This window comes from Schistocerca cancellata, chromosome 1 (assembly GCF_023864275.1).
Source record: "Schistocerca cancellata isolate TAMUIC-IGC-003103 chromosome 1, iqSchCanc2.1, whole genome shotgun sequence".
NCBI lineage: Eukaryota > Metazoa > Arthropoda > Insecta > Orthoptera > Acrididae > Schistocerca > Schistocerca cancellata.
Window position 1 is genome coordinate 642,330,696 of NC_064626.1, and position 14,076 is coordinate 642,344,771.

Here is a 14,076-nt window from a genome sequence, read left to right on the forward strand (position 1 = left end):
AGTACCTAAGCCTTGAAGTGCAGAGGAAGAAGGACTTGATCAGATGACCCAGGTTCGATTTGCGGTACAGCCTAGAGGCGGGTCCACACTGAGCGCGCCGCGCCGTGCTGAGCCGCGCTGCTGCACCCCGCGCACAGCTGTATCAGAGAGGAGTGCGGACCCGCCTTAAGATTGTTCCTTGGCGGTAGGATTGGAATGAGGTGTGCTCAGCCTCATAATGCCAGGTGAGAAGGAACTTTACTGAGTAGTAGCTGGTCCTGGTCTCGGACACTGACAACGGCCGGGACAGCGGTGTGGTGACTCCAATACCGCTTCCAATGACATTTCTGGCGAAGTATGACACAGCAGTCGATCGGTACCGATGCCCCCACTCTCCCTCCAGAGCCTGTGGAAGGAGGTTATGTATTGGATTTGATAGTCAGTGCCTGGACATCAATTTCCTAATGCAAGTCGACGCCATACTCGAAAAAATCAACTTTGAAAACTAGAAGATTTCCGAGACTTGTTAAGTAAGGGGTTTGTAATTTGAAGTCTGTATAGCGGTCGTCAGGAAAATAAGCACGTCAAGGTCATTTCATAGTACTACTGCACTGCCTGTTAGTGATGTTTTCAATGTTAGCAAAAAAATCTTAAATATATATTAGACAACTCTGTTTTTAGTCTAGAATATGCGGGATTACTTTTCGAAAGAAAATTCTTGCTGCTTCTACGGAAAAAACGTTACAAGAAATTTTGAAGAAAAATATTTTTTTACTTCATCCTATGGGAAAAAAACAGAAACATTGGCATATTTTGACTGAAAATAATATATGAATAGTCTCAAAGTTTATAGATGCATGTGATACACATTTTATCGTGAAAACAGAAAAGTATTCCGAGTTAAAAAAATAAAACAGCGTAAGTGGTGTGAAACTGTTCCGCCTGTGTAGCGAAAAAGGCCGTTGCTGATGGATTTGCGTTCTGTAGCACCTTCTACCAACTTCCAGCGAGAAAGTTGTTGTTAAGGGCCGGCCGCGGTGGTCTCGCGGTTCTAGGCGCGCAGTCCGGAACCGCGCGACTGCTACGGTCGCAGGTTCGAATCCTGCCTCGGGCATGGATGGGTGTGATGTCCTTAGGTTAGTTAGGTTTAAGTAGTTATAAGTTCTAGGGGACTGATGACCACAGCTGTTAAGTCCTATAGTGCTCAGAGCCATTTGAACCATTTTTTTGTTGTTAAGGTAGTAGTAGTAGTAGTAGTAGTAGTAGAAGGGTTGTGTGGGCGCACGACAGCAAGGTCTTCAGCGCCCGTTCAGTATCATAGTGAGACGGGTGTCAAGAAAAAAAAAACTCAGAACATTTACATATAACGGAACATAAAACACGGGGAACAATCATTGAAAAATATGTGCTCACCCACACCGAAGCGTGGGATGAAGCAGGGCGTCAGCAGTAAAACATGGACAACACGGGAAGAAAAGGTAGAGGGTGCTAAAACAATGTAGCAGATGGAAGTGGCTGGCTGACCGCAAGGAAAAAAGGGAGGAGTCAGCCACTCTGCAATACACTAACACCTCCAGCCTAAAAGTTTAGGCCAGAGTCCAGACACATCACAAAACTTAAAAACCCTAGACACACACGTCTCATCGTTAGCTAAAACATAGGGCAGATCCCCATCAACTTGTGCTTCTGCCCTTGCATCACGGTATAAAATGCAGTCTGTTAAAATGTGCCGGACAGAGATGTGCACACCACAAGCATCACAAAACGGAGGATCCTCCCGCCGTAATAAATAGCTGTGTGTCAGAGGACAGTGCCCGATCCGAAGACGTGTGAGCGCCACCTCTTCCCGCCTGAGCAGCCGGCAGGAGGAACGCCACGGCCGAGTGGTTGACTTTAGCGACCGCAGTTTATTGGCCGTCACCGCCAGCCATTCGTCCTCCCACAACTCCATGCACTTCCTGTGGAGTGCAGCGATGACTGACTGCAAGGGGATAGGACACTGGACCACATCCTGCTCTCTGCAGGCCTCCTTGGCAGCCCGATCAGCCTGTTCATTGCCCCATATGCCGACATGACCAGGCACCCAGCAGAAGGATACCTCTTTACCCCGCCGTTGGAGCAAGTACAGTTGGTCATGTATCAGCTGGACCATCTCTTCAGTCGGGTACAGGTTCTGCAGTGACTGTAAGGCACTAAGAGAACGGTTAAAAAGAACACATACAGACTTCTCGGTGGAAAACTTAAAACCACTCTTCTGCGCCCAGTCATCCAAACGCCTAATCGTAAGTTGCAACTGACGAGTTGTCGTTGCAAGGCTTGAAGAAGAGCAAAACAAAGAGAAATCGTCCACAAACAAAGAACACTGGACAGGACTTTTCACTATGGACGTAATGCTATTAATAGCGATGGCAAAGAGAGTCACACTTAAAACGCTACCCTGAGGGACACCGTTGTTAAGGTAATTATGAAATTAACTTTGGTTTCAACTGAGACATCAATATGGTATCAGGTCACATATGAACGCATTTCATTTACGAGAGACTCTGTGCGCGACAGCGTGCAGTACTTGTGCACTGCCACCAGGATTTTACTTACGACAGCTCGCCTTGATAGGACCGATAATATTCCCTACCTCCCAAAAATTTGTTGCAAGTCTTACTGATGCGATCGCCCCTGTCGCATCTTGTGTGCGTAAAATCGAGACTTCAGCGTCATAACTAAGTTATCGGTGTGAGCTTGTGACGCGCTACAACCTCCGTGTACACATTTGCCTTACATATGTTGTGTTCACAGAGTTAGTGGCGGAATGACTTGTAATTTTCATATGTCGGACGATGCTGCTATGCGTTTATCTGTTTCCTTGTAGGATGTATCCACAGCTACTAACTATCATTTTATATAGGCCTGATGCAGGCATGGTATAATTTCTGAACTGTGATCGATGTGAACAGCGGTCACTATACGACTCCGCAAAGCTATATTGTGCTCGTATGATGCAAAGTAAATGTTTTACAGAAGTAGTTTTTTCGTTTTACGATTCGATAAGATAGTTCAGCGTAGAGAAACTGTGAAGAAGGATGTATGTCCGATAGGCCGGAAAAGCAATCGATCTAACATTATAGACCGTTTTTAAGAGCAGAACGTTGTAGTCTTAGGAGTGATGATGTTTGGTTTGTGGGGCGCTCAACTGCGTGGTTATCAGCGCCCGTACAATTACCCAATCTTTGCTCAGCCCAATTTCGCCACTTTCCTGGATGACGATGAAATGATGAGGACAACACAAACACCCAGTCATCTCGAGGCAGGTGAAAATCCCTGACCCCGCCGGGAATCGAACCCGGGACCCCGGGCTCGGGAAGCGAGAACGCTACCGCGAGACCACGAGAGGCGGACTAGTCTTAGGAGTGCGTGTGTTTATGTTCTCTCTCTCTCTCTCTTACCAATACGTTCCACGTACAGATCCTAGACTCTAGAACAATAATTTAGAGTTGAGAATGCTCTGTGACTCCCATACGCAGAGAGATGGATCGTAAATTAAGTACTATGCTCGAGGTCTTAAAAATACGTAGAGCGCTGTCTTGTATACTTTGATGATTTAAGTGTTCGAGAATTAACTGTGAATGGGCATGCTGAGTAGTCATCTATCTATGGTCGCAATGATAACTCGCCAAGTAGAGAATGGATGGTTTAGCTATGATAGTGAAATTGAGGAAACATGCTGTCACATGATTGGCCGGTGTTGAAGTTAGTTTAAAATTGTTCGCGCTATCAAGTTTTATGTTTATTATTAGAGTACATGAATGGTGTCTTTTCCATCGCATCCCTGCATTGGTTAGCAGATAATGATTGACTGATATGGCTTGTTTCGGGCATGGATGTGTGTTATGTCCTTAGGTTAGTTAGGTTTAAGTAGTTCTCAGTTCTAGGGGACTGATGACCTCAGAAGTTAGGTCCCATAGTGCTCAGAGTCATTTCTTGGCTTGTTTGAGTTGGGGAAAAAGTTTTCGTGGATGGACGGCAACTTCCGGGGGTTGCTAGCAGCGAAACAGTGATCGCGTACATGAGTTCAGCATGAGTAATGAGTGGAAATGGAACGCGTAGCCATCATCTACTCCGTCACTGTGGCATTTGAGTTTAAATGTAGAGGTCGTCAATCACTTTCGGACAGTAGTTTGGAAACTCTCCACAACGCTGCCAAACTCTTCTAGTTTCCTTATGTTGTAAGTGTGCTTTATTTAAAAAAAAAAGATCGATTCTTATGCTATCCGACATAAGAATACTGTTTACACCCTGCGATGTCTCGTTTTCTGTGAGAGGTCGTGGATCAGAGCGTATTAATGTGAGTTTAGAATCTGACACAGACCTCGAAGTCGTGGCGGAAAACGAAATCTTTGGCAATGTACAAAAGCGTGTTAGGAAACAGTTTGAATCAGGACCAGAGGGAGCGTCTCATACAATAATTCGCTTAGAGTATGAGTGATGAAACTTTAACGTGGTCCATGCGGTGTCTGTATATTTAATAGAATCGTGTCATAGACACAGCAGGAGTAGCAGTAGCAGTTTGAGGTGAGAGCCGGTGAGGAGGGGTCTAAACCGCTAGGAATGCTTCGATGGCAGCATGTTTCGCCATTCTGGGGACGCATTGTGAAATCTCTTTCTTCGCGCTGGAGGCCGCCCGCATCGGTGCATTGGTGACTTCTAATTCGTATGAGCTTTTGTAGTTCGTAATTTTTATCTCTTGGGGCTGACTGATTTGAATGGACGTGGATCTGTAGTGCTTGTATCTAGTTTGGGGGCGTACCACATTGCGCGCATTTCCACCGAATGCTCAAAACACGGTCCTGTTGCAGTAAACCAGCTCGATCTGTTTCTACATGGGTTGCAGAAGGTGTTGGATATGTCTTTCTCCGACTTCTGATCAGTTCGGACTTAAATTGGAAGGAGCACTTCTGGAAAGCTGTAGAAATGTGTGCGACTGCAAGATGTGTAGGGTGTGATTAAAACCAGGTTGCAATTTTACTGTAGCAGACAGGTTCGAGGAAGGTGACTCATTTAGAGATATAAGAGTGCGTGAAATATGATTGACTTGTGGGTGTGAGCCTATGCAAGTATGTGTTTGAATGGACATAATTTCCTGTATATAGCGTAACGTTAGAGATCTGAGAAGTTAGTGTATATTTTTCTTCTTACGACCTCAGTCAGCACATCATCTACTACTACTGTCTGGCATCGCCTATAACTCGGTAGATATATCGCAGAACCTCTGATATGGTCTCGAGGCAGAATGCGTTGCAAAAACTAATCAATTACCTAGTTGGGTGCGGTGTGATGGAGTCACAAATAGCGCGTGCATACCACGTCCCTTAGCCGAATCACTTTCAGAGTTCAGTGGCTGCATCGTTGACTGATAATATGTATTGTTCAAAATGTTCAAATGTGTGTGAAATATGTGACGTAACTGCTAAGGTCATCAGTCCCTAAGCTTACACACTACTAAACCTAATTTATCCTAAGGACAAACACACACACACCCATGCCCAAGGGAGGACTCGAACCTCCGCCGGGACCAGCCGCACAGTCCATAACTGCAGATAATACGTATTCTTACGATTGCCGTCACGGTATTTGTCCAGAAAACACCACCTCATTCAGAGGTAAGGTCGCACCTCGATTCGTAAAGCGGTTATAGGTTTTAACATGGATACTTCGGTGCATCTGTAGAACCAAGAGCGCTTGTGAGAGTAACATGCAGTAGTTGTTGGGATCGGGATTTTTTCTTTAACATCTGCTCGATTACGTCTATGACACAGTGGTATGACTCGCAGGAAGAACGTAAGAGACATGCACACGGATCATTGATTTTCGGTCAGTATTATTTGGTATCGCATGCATCCAGTTATTGACGATGTAGTGTTAGTTCTGGGTGCGTGATATGTTCACATTTGAAAATCAGGTTTATAAAGTATATGTGTTTGTGTAAAGGAAATGTCTATGTGCTCTTGTAGGGAAGGTAAGGATTTGACTTGGAGTACTGTGATAGCGAAGGGAAGAGTATGTCCAGTTATAAGGACAGTAGAGGTCTTCCAGAGCCACATCGGTCAACTGAGTGTATTTCCGATACTTCGGTCATAGCCGAATACCGTTCAGTTGAGACCGCGATCGTAAGATTTAATTGTAAGTATAATGATAGAAGATATATGTGAGGGGTTTTCTAGATTGTGTCCGTGTATGAGAAGTCTGTGGTGGTATTGATTTGGGGTTCCCATGTTAATGGTAGCAGTCTTCCGAATGCAGTGACCTGTTGGAGTGTAGGAATGTATCAGAGTTAACTTTATCATCTTCTAGACAATCGAATAGCGAACTAATACTTCTTACGTGCTGAACGGCTTTCGTGATAAGGTGTAATTTTGAGAAGATGGTGCGTTTGCGGTGGAGCGTTATTCCCTCCCATGTAAACTGTTCGGTCGACTGCTTCTGCCCATTTTGTGCCTTTATTTAGTTGAGGGAAGATCGATTGTGGTGTGTTGAACACACGTTTGCCTGTTCTCTAGTAGTGGCAAAGACACTATTGGTTTTTAAAGAATATTGATAATATTGATCATGTGGAATCTGTTAGATGACCGACTTCAGTATTCGAGAGTGCGAATATCAGTTTACTCTACTTGTTTCTAGTTAGTCAATGGTTTACAGCACGTTGCACCTCGCTAAAGTTTGGTGTTTGTGAGAAATAATTTACAATCTACATCTTGTGCATTATGTTGCATTAGCGATCGGGAGGCTAGTGCTGTGTTCTTGATATCGAGAAGTACGGCGAAAATGGTATAAGATTATGGCGAAAATATGGTGTTCTTGTAATCGACGAGTCTGCAGATGTTTGTAGAAATGCGAGCAAGAAAGCGGAAAGAGTAACGCGTTTGTGCCAAGGGGAAACGAGCCTCTCTTTGCACATCAGTTCTGACAGTGACTTCGGTTCGCTGATGTAGAGAAGATGATTTGGTATGGTGGGGGATATGCATTGCATGTTTACTAGATCGAGACGGTACTCTGTAATATATTCCCTGGTTGGAGATCGGTTTGACGCTCCAATATTCTTGCGAATATCGTTTGTATTTGATGACCAGTAGACAACTTTGCGATGTTTAGTTGTCGGTGCAAAATGGTGATCAGAGTAAAATAGTTTATTACCACTGAGTGTATCGTCTGTAGAAAGAAAGAACAGGTTGGATGTGTATAGATTGAGGGAACTGTCGGTGCAATTTAGCAGTCTTTGCAAAATAACGACAGAAAGCCCCAGAAAGAAAAGGTGGATGGCGCTTCGATACCGACGGCGTTAGTAATTCGACTGGTAAATTCGATAAGAGCTAATGAGAATGCCCAATTGATTGTGGTGGGATATAGGAGCAGTATGTTGAGAGCAAGGCGGTTATCACGTTATGTTCGGGAGGAAGACTGGATTTGGCGATATTTTGGTAAACAGGTTCTGTTAGGGTACGAATTTTGGCGCATACAAGCAGAGACAACAAGAAAACGAGCGATAACTATTTCTGGGCCATTTTAAAATTACTGAGAGCTGGACTTAGCCGTTTTTTTTCACAAAGCAATGTGACATAAGAATAACATTGAGAATGTTTTAGAGGGCGATGTGTCAGTTACGCTGGGGCGGGTACGTGCGTTTGAACGCGAGTGTTAACACGCTCTGTGCTATTCTGCCTTCAATGCTAAAGGCAAGTGGCGCCTGGAGATGCCTCGAATATGAGACTGGCGTAAACGAGCTTTGGAATGCTATGACAGTATAACAGAGACTATATAGAGGCATGCAACTTTCACCGGTGTTCGACGACGTCAGCTAGAGGACTAACGGAGCGTGCGGGACCCAAGCTGTGGCTGCCTCACTTCGCGGTGGTATGCAGCTACGCACGGTGAAGCATAATTCAAACGTCACTTATGGTCCGTTAGAATCGCTGAGGGGAAAGTAGGTTCTGTTACCGTGAAATGGAATTCTGCAGCGTCTTCGCCAGACCACAGTTAGAGTGAGGGTAGCGAGGAACGCCCCACGAGCGCGGTTCTGTTTGGAGTGCACGCTATGTAAATAAGCCCACCATCCCTGTCCGGTCGCGTCATCAACAGTGGCTACATACAACATTCCCGTGCTTTCGGGGGCAGCTCACGGCTGCGCTCCCGCCGGATCACGTCAACATGTGTGTCTAGGTGAACACGTATTTGGATAGGAATTTCTCAGAAATGAAGTATGAATGAGATGCCGCTGCTTGCGAGAGGCAGGCGGGTGCCTGTGTGTGGTTTGACAGCTGACGGCCGCGTCGACCGTACGTGCGATCGTGTCATCATCGGTGTCTAGCGGATAGGAATTTCTCATGTGTTACGTACGAATGGGGGTGCCGCTACCTCATGCTTGCGAAGGCCGAGCAGGGGCTGTGCATGGTTTGACACCTGACGAATGCGTCACTTATCACTACCTCCTGTGTACTCTACTGGACAGGGGGCGGTGGACTGTGCTTGCACGCGTTGATTGCATTATTTCGCGAGCGGCTCTGTAGGCCCCGCTATGCGCTATTTCGACAGTTTACTACTACTGAGCGTGTCTACACATCAGTGTGAAAAATTATTTGTGTGCAGTTTGCTATTGTGTACTGAAATTATGAGTTGTTTGCGTGTCTGCAGACTGTGTATTGTGATCCCAAGCATAAAGCATAAGCGAGTGTTTTGCGTCAGTGTGATAAATATATTCAATCCTTAAATAAGTTGTTTCAAACTAAATAGAGTGCACTCCATCCTTACTCTTCCCAGCAGCCCAGCGCAGGCTGAGTCGTTTTCCCACCATTTTCCCTCACCATCTTGGTTTACGTCTCGAAAAGGACGACAGCGTCCTCTGCTGGTGGTACTGAGTGCTACACCCCGTGGAGAACACATTGTTTGCCGCCATCATGGATAACTGTACTTGTGTCATCAGCTGGTGTCATGGAGGCGTCCTCTGGAGGCGACGAAATGTACTAAGACAGTTGGGGGTCTGGAGCTCGTGGTGAACCCACTAGGTGGCGCCATCTTAGATTACGGTACTTGTGTCATCACCTGACATCACTAGAGCATCCTCTAGTGGCATCCATATGAACTAAGTCAGTTGGGCGCTTGACTCAGTGGCGAATACACTGGGTGGTGGTGCTGCCTCTAATTGTTTAAATAAAGGCTAGTGTATGATTTCGACAGTTGACAATTAGCAAGTGCAGTCTTTTAGATGGATTATTATTTTGACAATTTATGAGTTGTTTGGCTACCTGGACGTAAATGGCATTATTTACGAGTGGTTCGCATGTCTGTAGGCTGTGCAATGTGTTATTTTTGACGGTTTACAATTAGCAAGCGTGTGTGTAGAGCCTTATACATGAGTTATGTAGGAGTAGTTTGCAGGTCTGTATGCTGTGAGGTATGTCAGAGCGTGTGTTCTGTGATGCTCCCAAATAAATAAAGTAAATAACAGAAGAAATATTGAATTTAATTGATGAAAGGAGAAAATATAAAAATGCAGTAAATGAAGCAGGCAAAAAGGATTACAAACGTATCAAAAATGAGATCGACAGGAAGTGCAAAATGGCTAAGCAGGGATGGCTAGAGGACAAATGCAAGGATGTAGAGGCTTATCTCAATAGGGGTAAGATAGATACTGCCTACAGGAAAATTAAAGAGACCTTTGGAGATAAGAGAACCACTTGTATGAACATCAAGAGCTCAGATGGAAACCCAGTTCTAAGCAAAGAAGGGAAGGCAGAAAGGTGGAAGGAGTATATAGAGGGTCTATACAAGGGCGATGTACTTGAGGACAATATTATGGAAATGGAAGAGGATGTAGATGAAGATGAAATGGGAGATACGATACTGCGTGAAGAGTTTGACAGAGCACTGAAAGACCTGAGTCGAAACAAGGCCCCTGGAGTAGACAACATTCCATTGGAACTACTGACGGCCTTGGGAGAGCCAGTCCTGACAAAACTCTATCGTCTGGTGAGCAAGATGTATGAAACAGGCGAAATACCCTCAGACTTCAAGAAGAATATAATAATTCCAATCCCAAAGAAAGCCGGTGTTGACAGATGTGAAAATTACCGAACAATCAGTTTAATAAGCCACAGCTGCAAAATACTAATACTAATTCTTTACAGACGAATGGAAAAACTAGTAGAAGCCGACCCCAGGGGAGATCAGTTTGGATTCCGTAGAAATACTGGAACACGTGAGGCAATACTGACCTTACGACTTATCTTAGAAGAAAGATTAAGGAAAGGCAAACCTACGTTTCTAGCATTTGTAGACTTAGAGAAAGCTTTTGACAATGTTGACTGGAATACTCTCTTTCAAATTCTAAACGTGGCAGGGGTAAAATACAGGGAGCGAAAGGCTATTTACAATTTGTACAGAAACCAGATGGCAGTTATAAGAGTCGAGGGACATGAAAGGGAAGCAGTGGTTGGGAAGGGAGTAAGACAGGGTTGTAGCCTCTCCCCGATGTTATTCAATCTGTATATTGAGCAAGCAGTAAAGGAAACAAAAGAAAAATTCGGAGTAGGTATTAAAATCCATGGAGAAGAAGTAAAAACTTTGAGGTTCGCCGATGACATTGTAATTCTGTCAGAGACAGCAAAGGACTTGGAAGAGCAGTTGAACGGAATGGACAGTGTCTTGAAAGGAGGATATAAGATGAACATCAACAAAAGCAAAACGAGGATAATGGAATGTAGTCGAATTAAGTCGGGTGATGTTGAGGGTATTAGATTAGGAAATGAGACACTTAAAGTAGTAAAGGAGTTTTGCTATTTGGGGAGCAAAATAACTGATGATGGTCGAAGTAGAGAGGATATAAAATGTAGACTGGCAATGGCAAGGAAAGCGTTTCTGAAGAAGAGAAATTTGTTAACATCGAGTATAGATTTAAGTGTCAGGAAGTCATTTCTGAAAGTATTTGTATGGAGTGTAGCCATGTATGGAAGCGAAACATGGACGATAAATAGTTTGGACAAGAAGAGAATAGAAGCTTTCGAAATGTGGTGCTACAGAAGAATGCTGAAGATTAGATGGGTAGATCACGGAACTAATGAGGAAGTATTGAATAGGATTGGGGAGAAGAGAAGTTTGTGGCACAACTTGACCAGAAGAAGGGATCGGTTGGTAGGACATGTTCTGAGGCATCAAGGGATCACCAATTTAGTATTGGAGGGCAGCGTGGAGGGTAAAAATCGTAGGGGGAGACCAAGAGATGAATACACTAAGCAGATTCAGAAGGATGTAGGATGCAGTAGGTACTGGGAGATGAAGAAGCTTGCACAGGATAGAGTAGCATGGAGAGCTGCATCAAACCAGTCTCAGGACTGAAGACCACAACAACAACAACAAATTCCTTCCTCTCTCCATCAGCCTAGTGTGGGCTGAGTCCTTTTACCAGCAACCCCCATGAAGAGGTTGCGCCCTGGAGGCTTAGGTTTAGTGGTAGTGAGCTTGGTTTGCAACAATTTTCTTAGATTAGTGGCGAAAGCGCAAGTGACCTTTCTTTACTGCCAGAATTCAAACTCGGTGGCGGTTCCTAGGAAGAGGTGACGGTCTGGACCTTGAAAAGTAGTTGAAACTAGGTAGTTGAAAGTATAGTGAACTCATTTTCTTACCTATGTGAAGTCGAATCACGTGACTAATGCAGTAGCCAATAGGAGTGCAGAATTCTATGGGTGGAGAGAGGGGGGGGGGGAGTGCTAGGTCGTGAATAAACACCGCCATGTGATGCGGTGAGGAAAATATATAAGCCTAGCAGAAATGAATGGGAAATCATTCCTATCTGGGCTTCTCTCCGCCGTATTTCCAGCCTGCTGGGATGTTTGGCTTCAAACAACTAAGTTGACTACAGCCCACGCTGCTCTCAAGAGCTGGGAATAAATGAAGAAGAAAGGATTTCTAACAACGATATGGGCCACAAATGAGGAAATGCACTGACGTAAGCGACTCTGAGAATGAGTGTATTGTTGCGGCCTAGCACTGGGGAACGAACACCCTGAGAACAGCAAAACTGATCGGCTGTTTTCGCGCTACTGTCCTATGGAAAGTGATTGAAGGATGGTGAGATCACGAGTAGGCGACAACACATCTCATCACAGAACCTGAAGCAAGATAAGGCAGCGATCTGACGGCAGTGTACAATGTAAGAGCGCACATGGTTGAACTTGGGACTCCACAGCAGACGACCTGTACGTTTCCCCCATATTGATTTAATGACACCGTCAATTACGATTGCAGTGGACAAAGGATTATCGAGCTTGAACCATGAATCAATGAAGACATATAGCCTGGTCGGGTGAATGATGTCTTTTGTGGATGCTTGTGTCCAGATACGGCATCACGCAGGTCAATGGCTACGCAGAGCATACACCACCCCAAGAGTGTAGAACTGTGGAGTCAGAACTATGCTATGGTAGACATTAAGCTCCCATTAAATTTGTGACAGTAATCGAAGACACCATGATAGCCTTGGAGTACGTGAAAATTACTGCATAGCACTTGCATCCCTTCCTCCTTGGTGTCTTCCACAATGACTATAATTTTCCAGCAGAATAACTGCCAGTTTCGCAACGCTATAATCGTATGACCGTATGACCTGCCCTGAACATGTGGGACGCTATCAGACACTAGCTCCGTGCCCCAAACCACCGGCCCGTAATTTACGGGAAATCCGTGACTTCTGCATAGACATCTGGTGCAAATACCCTTGGAAGCCTAACCAAGGACTTGCGAAATCAGTGCACTGCAGAATCCCTGCTTTACTGCATTCCCAATGTCGATCAGTTAAGCTATTACGCAGTTAGTCATAATGTTTTCGCTCATCACTGTATGTCACAGAGCCGTTGTTAGAACGATGACGCTGAACAGTGTTTAGAAGACCTGTCCAGCTTCTAAAAGCGTAGAACTCAAATCCCCTCACACCATCCTCATCTGGGTTTCACCAAATTACTTGAACAACCGAGATATTTCCTTAAAAAATCTGAACTAGCCCTCATCATTCCTTTGATTTCTGTGCCCACACATTAAGCTCCAATCTTTCTTGTGCCCTTTTTACGAGAGATTGATTACTGATGTACAATAGTTTGTTCTGCTTCTTGCTTCACTGCATACGCAGGAGCAGTTCTTCGGTTTCTGGAGTGTGGCGATAGATACAAGTTTCATACAGGCCGACGGATCTGCACAAAATAGATTTGCGGGCTGCACCTCAAAGTTTCCAGAATTTCCGTTTGTCAAAACGCTGCACTCAGCAGACACCGAACATTGTAACACCAGTTCTTTGGGCAGCACGTAGCGTCCTGTTTCAGTTTAGACGTCTCCAATAACGTCTTTCCCGCGTGCTATCATTCTGACCACTTTCCACTATCATATGGCGGACTTTTTCGTTAGTTTCTCGTGTGGTGATATCAATTGCCGAGCTGGAGCGAGCGTGGTATTCTGCGATTCTACAACCTCTTTTACAGAAATAACTATGGTCGAGATGGCATAAGAATCCCTGTCAGCTCGTAGCGCTGTTGTCAGCTTGCAACCACGAAGCGCTAGCGAAAACAGTACCAGTTTATGGAGCTGTGTCAACACTGAGGCATTGTCGTAGAGACGTGTCAAAATCGCTTTACGTTATTGGTTGAGGCAGACCTGCGATGCTGCTGCGCCCAGCCCACTGCAGCTGTTAGGGATCAACTTAACTGACTCAACTATAGTCGGCTGGTCCCGGCGGGGGTTCGAGTCCTCCCTCGGGCATGGGTGTGTGTGTTTGTCCTTAGGATAATTTAAGTTAAGTAGTGTGTAAGCTTATGGACTGATGACCTTAGCAGTTAAGTCCCATAAGATTTTACACACATTTGAACATTTCAACTATAGTCTTGGAAGTCATTACTGAACACTAACAACTTCATCCAGTTTGGTTTTCATTAGAACAGCTGTCCAACTTTACAAATCAAAATATTTAATAATAGCACAAGTCGTGATTCTGTAAATCCTGCGGTGCACGTCGCGCTGACCACTTGGAGTGGCTGCCAAAATGGCTGCTGCTGTATACTTTCTCTACCA